This window comes from Empidonax traillii, unplaced genomic scaffold (genome assembly GCF_003031625.1).
Source record: "Empidonax traillii isolate 1590-97213 ecotype Southwest subspecies unplaced genomic scaffold, ASM303162v1 scaffold561:size787514, whole genome shotgun sequence".
Classification (NCBI taxonomy): domain Eukaryota; kingdom Metazoa; phylum Chordata; class Aves; order Passeriformes; family Tyrannidae; genus Empidonax; species Empidonax traillii.
Window position 1 is genome coordinate 151173 of NW_020955754.1, and position 20159 is coordinate 171331.

Genomic DNA, 20159 nt, shown 5'->3' on the forward strand with positions numbered 1-20159 from the left:
CTGAGCCATGTCAATTCCTGTAAAGGTTCACATTTGGATTTGTGGAGGTTTTTTCCATGTTTAAAACAAATTCTTGGGTGCTATTTATAAAATTTGTGTACAATTATGGTCAGAAATGATGGATGGATGGATGGATGGATGGATGCAAGGATGCACAGATGCAAGGATGCATATATTTAGAGATGCATGAATGCAGAGATGTATGGGTGCAAGGTATCATCCTGTGCATCTGATCATATGGATGCAAGGGTGCTTGGATGAACAGGTGCATACCTGGGTGAAAGGATATATGGATGCATGTAGGCAAGGGTGGAAATAAGGATGGACCATCCCACAAGCCACCACTGGGCTGCAAAAATGCAACACCTGCATTTTTGTACAGCATCCCACAGAAGTCTAACAGTGCCTTATGTCCTCCTTGCTCCTTGGCCCAGGGATATTTTAAGCAGGTTGAGCTCACCTCAGTATCTTAAGGAGACTGAACTGGTGTATTTTGGGGTTTATTTCTGGATTTAGGCTTTTGTTCTTCACTTGCATCAAAACTCAAAAGGGAACCTAAGAAAATAGATGGCAGGTGTCCAAAATGATGCTGCAAAAAGTCTTAAAGGATGCTGCCAGGGAGGCATTTCATGACATTGCAAAGGGGTTTGTCAAAAAAATCTAGGCGTTATTTAGGATTCACTCTCGGATTCACTATTTCTTCATCAAGGAGAAATATCTTAAGGATGGGTAGGGTGGTGACAGCACTCTCTCAGTTCATCCCAGCAACAAATGTCAGCACTTTATTTCTACATGGGTCTAGAGACCCAGCTGGCTCTTGCTTTGAGCATCACTCAAGCATTCAACAGGAGTTCTGGGGGCTAAACTCCCCAGTATCCATGCCATTCCCCACAACACCTGCCAGGATCTCAAAGGAAAGACAAATTGGAGTTATTCATCCAGTTTTGCCAACTCTGAGGTGCTCCATCCTAAACAGACCCTTTTCCCCAGGACCGCCTCCACATGAGTTGTCTGGGTTTTAAAGGGTGTGTTAATTGTTCTGAATTAACAGCTCCAGATGGAGGAGCAAACAAGCAATTTGCAGCCTTAAGATAACACCCAAGTGATTTAAGTTGGGGGTTTAAAATTTTTGGTTTCAATGGGAAATCACACCTTTCTGGTTGCGAATGCACTGGCCAGAGCTTGGCTAAAATCACCCATTGATCAGGAGTGGCTGCTGGCCCACAGCCACAGGAGGAGGTGGGATGGAAGGACAAAAGGAAGAAATGAGAAGTCTCTGCATTTGGCTTCAATTTAGAAACAGGAAAAATAAAATATATCCTCATCACTGCTGGGCAACCCACTGACTGTAGGAGGGCTAAGGATTATTTTCTTCCCAACACCCCCTTTTTTTTTTTTTATTACATAGAAGTTCATAGAATCCCAGACTGGTTTGGGTTGGAAGAGAAATTAAAGACCAGCTTGTTCCCACTCCCTGCCATGGGTAGGGACACCTTCCACCAGCCCAGGTTGCTCCAAGTCCTGTCCAACCTGGTCTTGAACATTTCCAGGGATGGGGCAACCACAGCTCCTCTGGGCAACCTGTGCCAGGGCCTCCCCACACTCACAGGGAAGGATTTGCTTCTACATTTTGTTTCAAAATATTCAATCTTTAAAAAACAAAACCAACAACAACAACAACAACAACAGAACACACAACCAAAACCACAAAACAAAACAAAGGGAAAAAAAAAAGCAGTAAATTCTTTATCCCTTTGCCCTCTTTCCTCTCTTTTTCCCTTTTCTTTTTTTCATTTGCTGCTGGATAGAGGAGGGAAGGAAAGACCATGATTATTTGTTTCCAAGACTGGACCTTCAACATCGATATATAAATTTTTTTGGTTTAAATTGTTATTTTCACCATTTTAAATCCTTTCTAATCTCACCCAGGCTGTAGGATTCAAGGAGGAAACTCCACCCCTATCTCCCCACTCTTCTGGTTTTAAGAGGAGCCAGTGGTGCTGGCAGTGAAAAGGACTCCACAAGAAAAGCTTTCTATGATTACAACCAAGTGTCAGCTGCAAAAATTAATCCTGGAACCAGCACAGGTAGCAAGAAGAGTTCCCACTCAATCTGGCAGCTGACACTTGGTTGTACACTTCTGTTATTAATATCGTTACTGTTCTTTTTCTTATCTCACTGGTGTTTCCAGTAAATTGTTGTCATGTCACCCTGTGATCTTTGCCTTTTGTGTCTCCAATTCTCCTCGCCATCCTGCCACAGAGGAGCGGGAACATGGTTTGGGGAGTCTCAGCAGAAGCACTAAATGGGGGGGGACACCAGTCCTAAACCATGACAGCACCCTAGCCAAGGCTAAGTTGGGAGTCAATGTCCATCAACCCCCAACAGTTTTCCAAGAGCACCAAGGTCAGATGCCATCAGATGATGTTGTGGATGGATTCATGGTCCTCCGATAAGGTTTTCTGCTGAAGTCAGGACAGTCTGTCTTCATTTTATGGGGGAGGGGGAAAGGGTCTAACTGTGCCCTGAAGACACAAAGAAGTGACATCAAGATGCAACAATGCATCCTGCTCCAATGACAGGAGGTACCTCCAAAATCCAGATCCAACGCTGGAGGCTGTGGGACTCAGGCAGCCTTGGATGGCTGGATCCCCCGTGCCAAGCTGTGCTACCTGACCACCTCCTGGCTCACATATGAAGTAACAGGAGAAGTAATAAATCTCTTTGGCACCTTCCCTGGACACGGTAGCCCTTGATAAAAAAACCAAAACTCAAGGGAGGGAGCCTGACACCACACTATTCCCAGGGCACCCTGTTACGCAGATTAATCCTTCTTGATGGAGAATTACAATTAGGGCTCCGTCTTAAGGAGATATCAGCAATCAGATATCTTATCAAATGCCACCTCAATTATTCAAATAATCCCTGGCTCTTAGATTCGGGTGCTGTTTAGGGAAAGCAGTCCGATTAATGTGCTGACACTTCCCCATCACGTCTGACATCCTCAACTTCATGTCTGATTACGGAATTTGCATTCAATTTAATTTTTTCCATCTGGAGTAAATGAATAATCCGAGTACCTACCCCAGCCTTAATTACATTTGTTAAATTAAAAACCCAGGATGTGAGAAATTCAAATGCATGTAGCTCCATGGCCAGGCAAACCTGCACATTCAACCTGCCATAGCCCTGCCAGCTCCTTCTCCAATTTCTCTTCCTTCCCCACAGCCAGGCATCAAAGAAATTACAACTAGAAAACAAAAAATTCTTTCTAAACGACGAAACAATAGATGATCTTTTGACATTTCCAGTGCTGTTTGCAGGGAAATGAGATAAAATGTAATAAATTCATATACTTCTGTGTGTTTCTTGGCTCCAGCAGCTAAAATTTCCATCTCTTTATGCAGGAGTCCTGGGGAGCAGAAATCCTTGATAATGCCAAACAATTCGACACTTTATTTTCTCTTTACTCCAACACCACGCAAAACACAGGCTTCAAGCTGCCAGCTGCTGGGAGTGAAACCAGATGCCACATCCCTCTCCCATATGGAAACAGAACCGGCCCCGTCTGGGGGTGCGTGCGCTCCCCTCGCTCGCAGCCCTGTGACCCCGGGGCTGCTACCAGCACATGGCAAAGCCTTTCCCCAACAGCAAAAACAAACAAAAAAAACCCTTTTCAACGGTGTAATTGTAAATTTTTTACACTCAGCCTGGGTTCAGGCCAGATCCTGGGACCATCAGCCCCACAGAACGGCAGGGAAGATTTGCTCCCAGCCACCACATTTCCTAATTTTCAAATAAGAAAGGTGGAAATAAAACCACCAAACTTGACTTCTTTTTTTTTTTTTTTTTTTTTTTAAATAAAATTTGCAGAAGCTTGCTAAATTTCCCTTGTTTTGGAGAAGATGGAACTTAAAAGACCAGAATGACTAGGTGAACTCTAGGTGGTGACAAGAAAAGTGTCCAAATAATTAAAGAATAATTAAACATAAGTGGAAGATGAAGTATTACCAGCTCAGGCCATTTTAGGGGCAATACATCATAGACTGAGTGATGGGAAACGTCAAATAAATATATTTGGGTGTTGATCTAGATGTCAGCAGCAATGAAAACATTGAGGAAAGTCTTTTATTAGCACTCACAGAGACTGAATTAAATAACTTACACGTGAGTGAGTGCAACGGCAATAATCCCCAGTTTGAGGCTTGTGAGACCAGTAACAAAACATGACTAAAAACATTCAGGGAAAGCCACGCTCGGGTAAAGTGAGACAGGTGAGAGGGGAGGCAAAAATAACTTTTCCCTTGCTCCCAGCGTGCTCACAACTCAGACAACATTTCTGCATTCCCGAGAAGCTGGATTTGACTCCACATCCCCAAAAAAATTCCCTGTGGAGGGGTGCAACAGAGCATCAGAGCATCCCCCCCCCAGGCACAGTGGCAGGATTTGGCCATTCGAGCAGGCAACTTGGATGCAGTCTGACTGATCCAGGGTTCCTCACCCGTCCTGACTTCCTTCTGCTTTAACAGTTATGGTGCTGGAGGAGAAACATCATGTTTTAGCAATGAAGTCCCCAGCAAGGCTGTTTAAAGATTAATTAGTGCCATGCAATGTATTAGCGATGAATAGTAATTTTAGCTTTTGTACCTACATTGCCTTCTCCATGGTTGTTATTCCAACTTTTCCATGGTCCTCCCAGGCAACCAGTACCTAATACAGAGCACACCAAGGACACTGTTGGCCGTGTCCCCTGGAAATACCCAATTCCACAGTACACACACCCCCCAATGTGTTCTCTCTGGAGCTTTTAAATAAATTAGGGTCACTTTAGTTGAGCTGGCTGATAGGTTGGGAACCTGGCCTGCTCAGAGGTTCCAAACATCCCAAAATGGCAGTTGTCCAAGGATATGAGCCTGGCTGCACCTGCCCACAGCTCCTACGCAAGGCAGAGGTTGTGGTTTCATCCAGGATGGAGGACAGAGATGGGTGGAGATCCCCCAACCCTGAGGATGGAGAACCTTCAAGGATGGAGATAATCCCAAGAATAAAGATTCCCCCCCAAACTCAAGGAGGAATATTCCCATAACCCACAGATGGAGACAGCCCCTGCAACAACATGAATATGCCCAAGCCTCAAGAATGGAGCTGCACAAAAGACAAGGATCGATCCACCCAACCTCAAGGATGGGAATCCCCCAACCCTGCAGATGAAGATCTCTGAAACACAAGGGCGGAGACTCACAAACCTCAAGGATGGAGATCCTCCTAACCCTGAGTAATGGGATGCCCAACCCTGAGAATGCAGATCCCCAAAATCACAGCCCTGAGGACAGAGATTCCGCAGGCTCCAAGCATGGAGATACCCCAACCCAAGAACAAAGAACTTCCACAGAGAAAGAAACTCCCTCCAGCCATGAGGACAAAGACCCCCCCCCCACAACCCAAGGATGCAAACCCCATCTTCCCCAATGCCACAGAGGGCAATCACCCCCTGGGACATCAGTGGCTGGAGTCTTCACCCCACCCTGCACTGGGCAGGACATGGGGACATTACTGTGGTCACCTCCCAAACTGCAACCCCAAACGAGCCACCACTCTGCTCTTTTGGCAGCGAGTGAGGCAGTGGGGACTGAGGAACCTCGCTGTGTCGGCTGCCTTCAGGTGGCTGCGGAAGCTGAGGGGAATTGGCTGGGAACATCTGGAATATATTCATTTTATGGCATGTTTCATATCACAGACAGGTACTTTGAAGCAGTTAAGTAGTAGCAGGGCAGCACGTCCCCATGGGTGGGCTGCGGTTTGCGCTTTCAGCCCGGGCTGCCCCGGCATGACAAAGGGGCTGGGGAGATGGAGCTGGCGTTTTCCAAACACAGCTTTGTGCCTCTGGAGGCAAATCCAGCTAGAAAGGCAAAAAAAAAAAAAAAAAAAAAAAAAAAAAAAAAAAAAAAAAAAAAAAAAAAAAAAAAAAAAAAAAAAAAAAAAAAAAAAAAAAAAAAAAAAAAAAAAAAAAAAAAAAAAAAAAAAAAAAAAAAAGAGAGAGAAAAAAAAAGAAAAAATAAAAAAGAGAAAGAAACCAACCCCTGCACCTAAGTGGTGTTGATCCCCACATCAGGCTGTTAACAACCTCATCACAAATTGTAAATGACTCAGATAAATTAAATGGCTTAGCAACTGTGAGGAAAGGCCCTTATGAAGATTCATTTGTTTCATGGAAAAGAAATTAGTCGGGAATTTAAAATCTTTTCCAGTGGCTTGACACAGACACCCTGTCAAACCCACATATTGCTGCTCGTGTAGCCCTGGGAGGTAGTTGGCCCCAGAAGGAGAAGTCAGAGAATCCCAGAATGGTTTGGATTTGAAGGGATCTTAAAGATCATTTAATACCAAACCCTCTGCCATAGGCAGGGACACCTCCCATTAAACCGAATTTCTCCAAGTCTTGCCCAGTCTGGCCTCGGACATTTCCACGGATGTTTTCTGGGCAGACTGTGCCAGGGCCTCACCACTCTCACAGGGAAGAATTTCTTCCTAATATCTAAACCTGCTCTCTTTCAGTTTAGCACCATTAAAGCCCTGTGAGCATCCACAGGTGCGGGAGGCAGGCATGTTCCCATTAGTGCAGCACTAACGAGGCTGCGCCTTCTCCCAGCAAACCCATTAAAAGCGTCAACTGATGAAGAGGTTCTGAAAATGAGAAGATTTAACCCAAAACACCCCCATGCTGAGGGAAAAGTCAGCAACTGAACTGCAATTGAAAAAGAAAGGGGGGACAGCAACATGGGGCAAGGAGTTGGGCTTCCACCCCTGGGTGTAGTGAGCTGCAGTGATTTACCCGCCAAAGCAGGGAACCGCTGTTTTGCTCCCATATATAATACAAGGAATTAATGCATTAAACCTCCCTGCCTTCGCAGGCAAAGCCCAGCTCTGCATCCCCATCCCCTTTTAGTTCATGCAAAATTGAGGGGTTGTTCATCTTCAGATACTATTTTGCCAGCAGCAGCAACTCAAAACGCCCTTTAGTGCAAGTTCAGAGGTATAAAAGATGCAAAACCCCCCTAAATTATTCACATGGCATTTCAATCAAAGCCCCACTCTGGGATAAAGGGAAGGATTTGATGACCCTGGGATGTCTCCTCACCCCTGTTTGGATGAAAAAACCCTTCTTGTATATACTGCATAGAAGTCAAAGGGGAAGAGGATGAAATAAAAGGGTTTCCCTCATCCAGAAAGGGCTGGAGAGTGAGGAATGCAAGGAGCACCTATTTTTCAAGTGCATCCAAGAAGAGTATCGTGGTTGCATTTGCCCCACTGAAGCTTTTCCAAACTTTTATAGCATCAGAGGAGCAAAATTAAAGTGGGACATTGGAAGAGAAATTGCAAACCAAGGAACCCAGCAAGAAGGGATAGAAGCAATCAAAGGGGGGAAAAAAAAGGAAAATTAAGAAGAAACTCTAAAATTATTTTGCATTTCAAATATAGGAGGTTTTCAAAAAGGAAAAACCCTGGAAGATATTTTTTTCTTCCAGTTTTTCCTCTCTGTTTCATTGAGCATCCAGGTGCTGCCGAGCTGGGATTTCCATTTCTCTATCTCCATCCTGGGGCAAAACCCCAACAACCCAATGAAATAAAAAAATGAAAAAAAAAAAAACCAAAAGTAGGACACCAAGCCCTGCTCAATCCAACCTCAGCTTGATGCTCACTAATTACCCAGTAATAGTATTTATATGCTGCTGGCACACTCGGAAATGCAGCTCCTAATAACTGAGGTCGGCATCAATATTAATGTCCCGGCTTGACTCTCAATACCCGGGGACCGAAGAGAGACAAAGAAACATCACAGCAAAGTGAAAAGATGGGCAGAAAATGAATTTTAAAAGTATTTTTCTGTGTTTGGGTGGGAAGGGAGTGCTTGAGATTAAATGAGGGGATCAGCAATAGCAGCAAATATAAATTGTAAGTTCCCATCTCTGAGGCATAAAAACTTCCACCGGTGCAGAATTTTTCACCATCCACACGTCCTTCCTCAAGCTTTGAGTTTCCCCACTGGTAGGAACAGGCTGGAAAAACTCTTCTTTTCTTGTGATGGGAACAGATTTCTTAAGCTCAGGGCTTTCCCCTCACCAGAGTTACTCCAAGGCGATCGGCTTCAAATATTCATCCCTGCAAACTTCAGCCCACTTTGGGCTGCTCATGCAAAACCCCAGGCTTTGGGTTGGCTCAGCCAGAAATGTTGCTGGAAACAACCTCCTGAGAAGCACATTTTTCCCAGTGATGGCTTGAGCACATCCCCCCAGATTCACCAATATTACACTGCACACAAATGCACACAGAATATTTGCAGGGCATGGCACGGGTTGCAAACGTGCCCCAGCACCACTCCATAATTCAATTAAAAAACGTCTTTTCTTAATAATTTCTACACAGAGACACTTGGCACACCAGGAGCATTAAGACAGAGTTTAAATGGAGTTAATAAACTATTAATAGCCTGCAGTAAGGCTGTGATAGATTTGAGCTGCATGTGATCTCTGCCCCTCAGTACGAGGTGTTATTACCAATGTCCACACTCAATGTACGTTGAAAAAAATCTCACAGATCTTCCATAAAAAATGCAGTTTCACAAAATCTGATATTTCTCATTGGAAAGAAGCGTGTTTTCTGGATTTTTTCCTGAAAGCTGACAGTTCGAAAATAAGTGTGGATGAGGCGTTTTTCTTGTGTCAGGTGTGGGGTCAACCCACACTGTTGACACATCAACTTATGGTGATTAATATTGAAAGAAAATGAATGGAAGCCAAGGAATGGAAAGCAGTGGAAGTCCAAGAAGGCAACATTAGGATGTTCCCAGGTCTTTCAGTACTTTCATCTCCAAATAATTTGAGAATTTCCCTATTTTTAGTCAAATTCCAAGCAAGAAAAGGGCAAACTGTGGAAAGAACTTGAAAACAGATGTTCTGCTTCACACAATTTGAGTAGTTATTAAACAACATCAATGAGGATGGCATTGACCCTCCAGAGAAGACCCAGCTCTGTGCTGATGACTACAACAGGAAACACATCAACCTTTCAAAGAGTCAACCCTACACTGATGACTACAATGGCAACGAGTAAAGTGTTGATCCTACAGAGAAGACTCATCCCAAGTTGATAACTACATTGAGAAGAAGCAGGACTCAAGCCAACTGCCTAAAGATGCCATAAAAATCAAATGCCACTATAAAGAAGCTTCAGATACTGCAAGAAATCTCCAGAAAGCGAATAATTATAGCCCTTTTCAGCAATTTGGGTGGAAAGAGCACTCTGCAGTCATAGCCTTGGCCATCAATTCTGGTCAAATTCGAGAAGATCGTTCTAAAGACTCATTGTATGACCCAGTGGAAATGGCAATTTTTCGTATGGAAATTCTCCCAAAGCTTAAATCACCTCTTTATTAAATATTTCTTACTTACAACTTGTGGAAAGAGGCCACAAGGTCCGTTCCAAGAGGAGCAGCCAGTGAGATGAAGTCAGGGAAAAAACATGAGGATTTCCAGTCAAGAGATGGTGATTAGCACCACTGGAGGATGTACAGACAAACCCTGAAACAGGAGGGTTTTGTCTTTCTTTGTTGGGGTGATGGAAGAAGAACCATGAGAGCAAGTAATACCTTCTACCACCTTCTCCAGCTGCAGATGGTCACCACCTTTTGGGCCTGTTTCAAAAGTGCTGTTTCTCCAACCAAAGCCGTGTCAAGCCACAAGAAGACTCCTCCCCGGCACTTCCAACAACAATGAGCGAAAAGAGAGTGTCGTGCCCCAACCCCTTCATCAGCACCAAAGAAAACACCCAAATCACCACAACTTGCAAATCCCTCCCTAAAAAAAGTAACTGAAATCAATGAGAAGCAGAGCTTATCAATAAATCGGGAACACATGCAAGTCAACAGGCCCCAAGATCAACGTGCCATATGTTGGACACGGCTGGTTTGTTGGTGCTCCGTGTTTGCCCCCATTAATTTGCCATTAAATGGGAGCTGCAAGGACTGAGGCAAATAAGAGTAAAAGCAAATTTGAGGGTCACTGTAGCTTTTCAGCTCTCTGATGGGATGTTACTGGCGGGTCTCCTACACAGCTGCTCCCTGCTGAATAGTTGCATCCCACCTCCAACACCGCTGGCCACCAACCAATGTAGGAAAAAAGGCAAGTTTGGGATTTTTTTTTTTCAGTGGATGTGAATTATTTGGGGATTTTTTTATTTTTGGTTGAGGAACACATGGTGATTTACCCAAAATTAGATGGAAAAATCCCTTCTTTGCTGTCTCTCAGTGAGCAGCTGGGGGTGGTCCAGTGTAGTGACCACCGTCCCACAACAAAAGTGGGTCAGGACTGTTTAATACCAAAAAAAGAGGGGAAATATTTGATTTCTTCAGGAATAAATGCTCCTTTTCCCGAAGTGCTAGTACAGAATGGAAAAAAAACACTCAGTTTTGAAATGCCTCAATGAAATTTAATTTTTGGTTTGAATCAACAGCTTCACTCGGTGCCATTTTAATGCTATTTTATGTTGAAATGTCAATTGGAAACTAACATTTTAAAATGTCAAAACATTTCATGTCTGCAGACGGTGCTGATAGTTTTTTGCTTCCAAGTGTCCAAACAGAAAATGCCTTTGGAACTTCACCATGGAAAGAAAAATATAATATATATATAAATATTTTAAAAAATCAATATTTTGACTTCTTGGAATAAAAACAAAGATAAAATATAATATTTCCTCCAGGATGCAAACAATGTTTTCTGAAAAACTGTAATCACCAAACCACAATCTGAGCCAAATATTTGTTACCATGGTCTGTTACAGCTCCATGGGAAGAGAAGAGAAAGGGATTTTTGATATTGTAGGTTCTCTGAACCCTTTTTTTTGCCAGTTATTTCCAAGGTGCAGAAAGCCCCTTCCACCGTCCAGAACTGTTTCCAACATGCTGATTTTCCTTAATAGTGAGGGGAAAAAAGCCTCGAAAAAATTAAGGTTTTCATCCTTTAAAAAAGGAGACATTTTAATTTGGGGGGGGAGAGGGGGGGGATTTTCCCTGTATTTTGCATGCATGACACCTCACCTCCATCAGTTTTGGGGGAATTGGGGAGGAAATGGAACCGTGAGTTTTTTACCACACTTGTGCAGGCTGCAGGGAACACGTGCACAGGGTGTGGGGTTTTTATCCAATGTAAATGCAATTATCCAGTGATCTCACCTTTTAAATTCCAACCCTGGCCATGCGTTGCCAACAAAACAAATGGGGGAAAAAAAAAGGGGAAAAGAAAGCAAATAAAAGGAAAGCTATCCAGGGTAGTTGCAGCAGGAAAAAAATAGAATTTTACCGATGTTTCTGGTTCCAGGAGCAGAGTGTAAACACGCAGCGTTAGAAAATGGGATGAAAACCAGTAGTTTTGGAATTGTTACTGGAAAAATTCCTCATCCCAAATCTTGCAGCTCCATCATCCTCAACGGTGCGGCTCGACCGCCCTCGATCACCTTTGCATCTCCTCCAAATTTCTCTTTTTCTCTTTCTTTTTTCCCTGAGCCCAGGCTACAGCCCCGCGCGGGGAATAAGCGCAATTATCTCGTCTCGCCACATTTTTCCTGCTCTGCCTGAGGTTTAATTAAAGCCAAGTGAAAAACACAGAGGAGCGGCGCTCGGTTCCGATATCGCCCCACCGCATGCAGCGGGGAGAGGGGGGGAATAAAATAGGGGGGAAAAAAATAGGGAAAAAATAAACCTTTCCTCGCCGACTTTTTAATTCAGCAAACCCTCCTGGATATTGATCCTTTATCATATTTCCTTTTAAAAAATATATATATATAAACACATATTTAAATATATAGACATGTAGCTACCAAGCGCCCATGAATATACACATGGACACTGGGATACCCATGCACCCTCTCTCTATAAAAAATATATATATAAGTGTAGCCTAATCCCCTGTAATCTCCTTGAATTACACCTCAACCACCCTCTTCGCAGGTGACCTTTCCACAAAAGGCTGTTTCTATGCCAACAGCACTGTTTGAGTCAGGCAAGAGAAAAAAATACGGTACAATAATCTGTAATTTTCCCTTAATTCGGAGTTTTCACCTGTGGTCAGGAGGCAGCTGATGTTAGAAACACCTTCATCACAGGAAAAAATTAGCATTAAAATTAATTAATACCTTGGATTTCAATATTAAGGGGAGAGCACAGTAACCTTGAACCAATTTAGATTTTGCCTAAATTTCTGGAAATCTTTTTTTGGTGAAATTCCCCTCATTTGGGGGTTTAGGAGCAAAGTCCTATGGTTTTAAGGTTCTTTTCATCTTAATACCTGCATTTCTCTCTCCTGCTCCATCTCATCCTGCCAGCACAACCTACAGGTATCGGTTCCTACCAAAAAGTCTAATTATGGAAAAGTCAGAAAATCACTATTTTTTTTTCCACTTTCACTGTTTTTAAGGGAATTCCAGCAACTAGTTCATCTCCAATGGGAAAAAAAATAAAATGACAGTGAATACCAGACCTGAACTCTGAAAAACTTGAGGAACTACTATAATATGCATCAAGCAAACAATGCTGAGTAATAAAGTGGTGATGAGATTTGACCGAGTAAAAGCCACTCAATATAAATAATTTTCCACAGATAAAGTCTGGTTTTAGTCTAGATAATGTTGTTCCATTTAAAATTTGGGGTATTTTCCCTCACTTTCTTCAGTTCCTCGAGTTCCAACTCAGCCCATAAAGCTCATCCCAGATTAGAGCATTTAAAAATTATATAGACAAGGAAAAGATTTTTCCAGCAGAAGTTTTGGGTTTTTTAGGTGGGTTTTGATGAGCGGCACAAGGACCTGTGACCTGTTGGTTGAAACAACTCCAAAACTGGGGGTCTTTTTGGCTTGTTGAGAGAGGGACAACCTCCACAGTCCTGCATATTTTTTTTTAACTGGTTGTTGGGGATTTATTTTTATTTTTCTTCTGACCTGACCCCAACACCTTCGTGGTTCCCAGGAGGGAAGATATTTCCCAACGGCTCCATCTTGCAAGGCGTGGAACCAAGAGGATAAAAATACTGGTTGCCATGGGAACATAAAGTCTGGAGTTTGAAAATACCAGAATTAAACCTTACACTAATTTCAGTCTTTAAATCCCAGGTTTTGCGTCCGTGTTTTGATAGGTCTGGGGACAAAACCCCTAAATTTCAAGAATTCCGCCAAGGTTTAACATCCTCCCAGATGTTTTCCCACAGCTGGATGCATCCCCAAACCAGGAATAAATTTATAAATTGTAAAATTATAATTTAGAATTAAATTTAAAATATATAAAAATTCTAATTTAATAACAATTTTATATTTTAATAATTTAAATTATTTTATCATTTAATAATTTAGATCATTTTAAAATTAAAACCAAGGACTAATCCCAGCTTGCGGAACTGCCTCTCACCCTCCCGCCTCAGAATCAGCCCCACAGATACTTCCTGGCACTGGGGCAAGGAGCTGAGCATCCAGGGCTAACAGACACAATATACATTTCTGCATCTTATCTGAAAAAAAAAAGCTTCTAAGACTTAATTTTATTTGCTTAAAATACACTGCAATCACTTAAGAAATATTAAATTATAATAATCAGGCCCCAGTGCTAATGATGCTCTGGCAGAGTGGCAATGAGAGCTTCAAACAGGCAACTTCTGGAGTTGATGTTGAGTGAAACTGCTCAGCCCAATGAGGGAAAAGCCACAAATAAAATAATGTTTTACTTATTAATAAGGAGCAAATTTGAGATCACGAGCAAGGGGATCAGTTACCTAGGAAAAGTTAAGCGGTAATAAAAGGAGGATGAGTTAGAAGGGGGAAGGAATAATGCTCATCACAAAGGAAGACTGCCATCATTAAACTTGAGTTTCCAAAGGAAAAAGGGAAGAGGGAATTCGTTTCTGGTATCAGAAGAACATGGAGTTACTGGAACTAATCTGTTGGCAACAGCAATGAAATGATTCTACACCGGCACCAGAGGAGCGGTGCGGGTTGGAAGGGTTTGCCGTGGGATGCTATGGGTTTGTTTGATGCTTTTCCAACATGACGTTTGCAGCTCTGGAAGTGCTGAATCAGTTCAACCATCTGTATAAGACGAGTTAAGTTTCCTGCACAATTCAGGCTTATGCTTTGGAACCCCCCCCTTAGTCCCAGCAGCAAAACTCCAGGTGACAGAGACAACGTGGCACCCCAGTGTTCCCACAAGTAACTATTCCCACTGTCCTTTTTCCCAAAATAGGTTCTGGGTAAAAATTTCATTTCTCTGGAGAACCAAGCCACAATCCTGCTGCATTTTGAGGAGAAAAATCTCTGGTTTGGGGCATTGTAGATGTTAGCGGGATGCTCTGTCGGGTGCAGAAGCAACCGCAGGAATTTACTTACCCAGGTGACGCTTTCCTTTGTCAGCAATATCCCCCCAAGCCCCCACAAAGTGGGAGAAAAAATAAGCCTCTGTGCCCAAAAAGGGCATTTTTCACTTCAAATTCCTAGCTGGGAGAAGAGGCCCAGCTGCTCTCAAAAAAAAAAAAAAAAAAAAAAAAAAAAAAAAAAAAAAAAAAAAAAAAAAAAAAAAAAAAAAAAAAAAGAAGCATGGAAAAGCAAAAGAAAAGCAAGAAAAAGGGAGGAAAATCAAAATAAAAAAAGCAAACAAAAGCAAGAAAATCAAGGAAAGGCAAAAAAAAGGGGTCAAGCAAAAAGCAAGCTCGTTGGAGCAGTTTGGGAAAAAGAGGTTGGAAGCAGCCTGGCAGAGCAGCTTTCCCGCCCCACAATCCCTCGCTGGCCCCCAGTGGGCTTGTGCAAACAGCATCGGAACAGCACGCGGCCAGCTCTGGCCACGCTCCTCCGAGCTGGGACTTTAAATAAATAAGGGAAATCAGCTGCAGGGAGGGGGCAGGGGGAGAGGCTGGACCCCTGTCCCGGCAGGGAATCTGCATTTTGGGGATGCTGAGAGGCAGATTTGGGGGGATCTGTTCCTTCCCCACATCTGAAAATACAATTTTCCAGGTAGCACAGGAAGGGGAAGTTTGGTTTCCAAAGGCAAAAGGAGCGAATGGATTGTATATGGGATATATATAATGTATATTCAGTATTAATTTGTCTTTTTTTAGTAATCCAGATGGAAATTCAAGGTCTGATTATGGCCGAGGAGTGGGGGGTGGCCATCCTATCACCTAATGCTGTCATATCACATACCATGATATATATATATGGTATGTATTACATTTATAGAAAGTATAGATGTTCTCTAATATTACATGTTATAGATGTTATTTGTTAATATATATTACAGGTTACAGAATATATTAGAATAATATATATTAGTTATCATTCCAATAATGCATTATACATTAAACCCATCTTATTTGATTTGATGTGATATTTATTATAACATATGGGAACAATAAATTATTTACTTTCTATTATATCCTTATATGGCTACATATATGACCTGATGGGAATATTATATATTATGTATTACTCTAATATATATTGTCAGTTATTCCATATATTACATTATACATGTGATGTATCATATAGACAGATTTATATATTTGTGAGCTTCAGTATTTTCTTGGGTATTTAGTGGGAGAAAGGTCTTTTCCCAGTGGGACCTGCCAAGAGGTGGAGGCAGCCCACCAGGACCACCGAGAAAGTGCTGCAGAAAGCAGATTTAGGGTGAACAAGCCCCTTGCACAACAAGCAAGGGAAGATGCTGATAGTCATTTGCAACCCCTGGCACAAAACCCACCTCCTTCTCCCCCACCAAAAAAAACTCTCTGCATCATTTCAGGGATACTTCCAGCAGCAAAAAAAAATAAAAAAAAAATTTCCCTTTTTGAGCACCAAACTCACAAAAAGGACCCTGAGTTTTCACCTGGACCTGTTTTTCAGCCCATCCCAGCTGAAAAACAAGTCAATAAAGTGAAGATGAAAAGCTATTTGTTAGGATTGATAACACTCATTAAAACTGGCTGGGTAGGAAAGCACGACTCCAGAGAAGGAAGGGGGAAAAATGCAAATTCTGCATGAAAAGAGGATATTTCCTTAATCGTCCCAATCAAACGCTGGCACAATTATCTGTGGCCAACCCAACGGGTTAAAATTATCCTCTTCATCTCCGGACACAGTGAGGAGCCGAAAAAATGTTTCATTTTAATAAAAATGAAATCTGGACCCTGCAGAAAGCAGCTTCGCTAATGACGTGTTTACACAGAAAAAGACAATTTCTATTTAATGGTGATTACTAGCGAGAAGAAATTAAACTTCCCAGAGTCTGCGGGTTAGGGATAATGGGAACAAAGTTATTGAGGGTGTGTAAATCAGGAGAGCTGCGTGTGGGGGTCAGAGCAGCGCGTGTGGACCTCTCAGAGCACCACGGCCCTGCCTCGCTTGACCTCAGCGGGCAAAACAAGGAGGTGTTTTGCCAGGCAATGTGTGTGTTTGCATATATGCAAATATGTACGTGCATGCAAATGTGCAAATGCAGGAGAAAAAGCCGGGAATGTGATGTGTCTGTGATGTGCAAACGTGCACCTGGCAAAAGCACGTGGCAACAGGCACACGCACATGCAAACACGCAGAGCGGCATTTCAACAGGCCAAGGCACACTGTAAACACGCCAAAAAAAGGCACATGCCTGTGCAACTGGGCACAGGCAAATGTCCACACACATGGGCACGTGAACATGCAAACACACATGCAAACATGTGAACGTGAGCCTGGCCGTGCCAACACGCCCCTGCACGCCACATGCACAGGAATCCGGCTGGAAAAATCCACCCTTCCTGCACCTCCCAGCTGTGCAAGCCCCACGTGGAGTTACCAGACATCTGGGGGGGATCTTGGGCTCCCACATCAGAGTTTAAAAAGCGCAAAACAGGGTTTGATCATAGAGTGGTGCCAAAATTCAGGGGTTTGGCTGGTGCAGAATGGTCCTATTAATTTTATTTCATTTTTAATTATTACTCTCTTTTTAATTAATTTTTTTTTCCAGGCTAAAAATTATTAATTTCTTTCCAAAAAAAAGCCAAGACAAGATCATCTCACACCCACCTCCTGATGAGGATGAACTAAGATTTGGGGTTCCTCTTTGTACCAAAGCCATTCCCATCCCATGCCGACCTTTGCAAACCCATCCCGAGGCAAAATCATTCCCAGGTCAGGCTTTAATGTCTGCTCCTCTCTAGAGCAGAGTAAACATCTGCAGAACAAGCCCAGATGTGAGTCGTGTTCCCCCCGCCCCTTCAGGAATTTCAGCTCCGAGGCACATAATAAGGCAACGTCTGGGATGGTTTAATAATAGTAAAATTAAAATCATTCCTGAAGCGGAATTGAAGGACGCGCTCGCGAGGAGGTTTGCAAAACAAAAACGAACCCTGAGCTGAAGTCTCAGGGGAACCGTTGGATCAGAGGAACAGTAAACAACACACAGAAATGCAACTTAATTATCTTTACAACCCGAGTACGCAAACGGCTGCCGCAGCTTTCCAGGGATGCAGGAATGGAGAGGTGCTGACATCCTCGCGCTGAAGATGGAGCATCCCCAGAAAGCCAGAAAAAAAAGACTCTTTGCAAAGTTTTGCTTGAATTTTCACTCAAGTGCTAAAGTGTGGCAGCACTGCTGTGGGGTTGGGGATGCTCACCCTGATTTCTTACCCACCTGGGTAAAATGCAACTTGCTGGTAATTTTTTGCTCAGGCTTTTAAGGAAAAAAGGCTTGGCCTTGCCAGGTCTCACCACACACGTGACCATCATCAACCCTTGCATTAGCACCAGCTGGGAAGCTGCCACCCATCACTCACCAAGATGATCTCCCATGAAAAACTGCTGAGAAAAATGGGAAAAAATGCCTGGATATACCTATTTACATATTTGCATACATAAGCTGGAAATTGTGTTAATTTAAACTGAGGATACTGATGAGGAGCAAGGCAAGGTTTGAAATCACAGTGGGGAGATGGTGAGGATCAAGCCAGGGATGCTGGAAAGGACCAAATCAAGGATGCTAGGTAGGATTAGCTCAAGGATACTCAAATCATGCCGGGGATGCTGCTTTTATCAGGCTAGGACTTCTCCTGAATACAAACTGAGAATGTTCAGAAGAGTCAAAGCAAGGATCACATCTAGGATCCAACTGCCTGCTGTAGAAGGGCAGGTTCAAGAAAATCCAAGGAACCTGAAGGTGCACAAGTCCATGCGACCAGCATCTGCTGGTCCTGAGGCTGAGCTCCTCTCCATCATATTTGGGAAGGGGCAGTCCAGGGACGTTCCCACTGAAGGGAGAAAGCAAAGTATAACCAGAGAAGGACATTGTGGTGCAGGTGGGGGAGAGGCTCTGGGGAGACCTTAGAGCCCCCCAGGACCTAAAGTCCAGTACCTACAAGAGGAGCTGGAGAGGGACCTTGGACAAGGGTCTGGAGGGACAGAATGAAGGGGAACAGCTTCCCACTGCCAGAGGGCGGGGTTGGATGGGATACTGGGGAGGATACTGGGACACTGTGAGGGTGGGCAGGCCCTGGCACTCGTCACCCAAGGCAGCTGTGGCTGCCCCATCCCTGGAAGTGTCCAAGGCCAGGTTGGACGGGGCTTGAGCAACCTGGGCTAGTGGAAGGTGTCCCTGTCTATGGCAGGGGGTTTGAACAAGATGGTCTTTAAGGTCCCTTCCGACCCAAACCATGGGATTCCATGATGGTTAAAATCAAACCAAAGATCCTTGCTGGGAATCAATCCAGGGATGCTGGCTCGGAATGAACTGAGGCCACTACTAGAGCAAAGTGAAGATGTTGGCCAGGACCAAAGCAAAGACACTGGCTAAAAGCAAAGCTCAGCCACATTCCCTTTTCATCCATCTCTTTTAAAAACGCTAATTTTAATGTCTGCCAGGCTGCCAGCAGCCCAGCCAGGCTCTGCACCGCTCCCCAGCCCCTCTGGCGAGGCGGCGATGGTTTTTTTTCATTAACCTGACTGAACTAGCTGGGAAAAACAGAGACATTTTCTGGCACAGTTTGGATCCCAAAAGGTCCATCCCGCTCCTGGCTCCAGAGCTAAGGGCAGCCTGGGGCTGTCTGCATCCCTCTGCCTGCATGGTACAGGCATGCCTGGAAGTCGGTTCAACTCCCCAAAAGCCCATGGGCTGTTCCAAACCATTTGCTGTTTAACTCCTGACAGAGCCCCGGCACACAAATTCGGTGACATTTTGCTCAGAAAGTGCTTTCTGTTGAGTGTTTCTTGCAAAACACACTGCTCATAGCTCCTGCACCAAGCACAGGGTTTGGCTGTTAAATGGTGATGCTCCTTTTCATGGATACTCAGCTTTTAACCAAGGCTTACAGCAACCCCAAACCAAACAAATCCTCCCCAAAACTCTGTCTTTAGTCCCTGAGCTCACCAGAAAACTTCAAGATGTGGGGGTTTTTTGGGGGGTTTGGAGTTTTTGGGGTTTTTGACACCTGTTTGCACTGGTAAATCCACTGTCTGAAGTGCAGAGTAATCCCATTCTTTACCCAACCTCAAAATTAAAAAAAAAAAAAAAAATCCTCATGCTTTGAAATTCAATTCACTGTTCTTTCTTTCCTATTTTTTTTAAAGGTTGATTTTTCCTAGAAACATAAGATTTTTCATCCCTCTCTCAGCACATCTGAGCTAGATTTAATCCCCAGAAGTAACACCAAGACAGAGAAGGTTGCAAAAAATCATGGTTTTCCTGCAAACCTAACAGCAATGCAACGGCTGGAGTTAAAACCCAGTCCCAAGCCACCCACCCAAATTACACCCAGTTTCCAAACAGGACAGCAAACAATTCCTCTGCTGAGTTTTGAAGCCAAGGAAGTCACATTACAACATTTTTCTGTCCTGGGATGAAGATAAATTAAGCCCTGAGTGTCACTAAAGCCCCATTCAATGCCACATCCTAAAAAAAATATTAATTGCAAAATGGCTTTCTAATTACTTTAATAAGGATGCAGCTCCAGTAGGGTGAGATGTGATGCTCTGCAACCACTCTGGCCTTTTTTTCCATGCATTTAAGTGCCATAATGTCACAGCCCAGCACTGGGGAAGTTTGGGCCACAGTTATATGAGCTCTGTGCTTAATGAGGGGCACCTAATTAAAGTCGGGG

The 20159-nt window shown here is 43.5% G+C and overlaps 1 protein-coding gene across 3 annotated transcripts in view; it reads right to left on the minus strand.

The window, feature by feature from the left end:
* PKNOX2 (PBX/knotted 1 homeobox 2) overlaps positions 1–20159 on the minus strand; it is an 82410-nt gene that overhangs the window by 38427 nt on the left and 23824 nt on the right. Inside the window, exons 2-3 of one of the 3 annotated variants that reach the window (XM_027897781.1) lie at positions 4652–4710; positions 4512–4514 (exon numbers count right to left, since the gene is read on the minus strand). The exons of 1 other annotated variant lie outside the window; for it this stretch is intronic. The gene's annotated coding sequence lies outside the window, so the exon portion shown is untranslated. Of the gene's footprint in view, positions 1–4511; positions 4515–4651; positions 4711–11230; positions 11259–20159 lie in introns of those variants that run through there. One more of the 3 variants, XM_027897782.1, reaches the window with a different exon arrangement.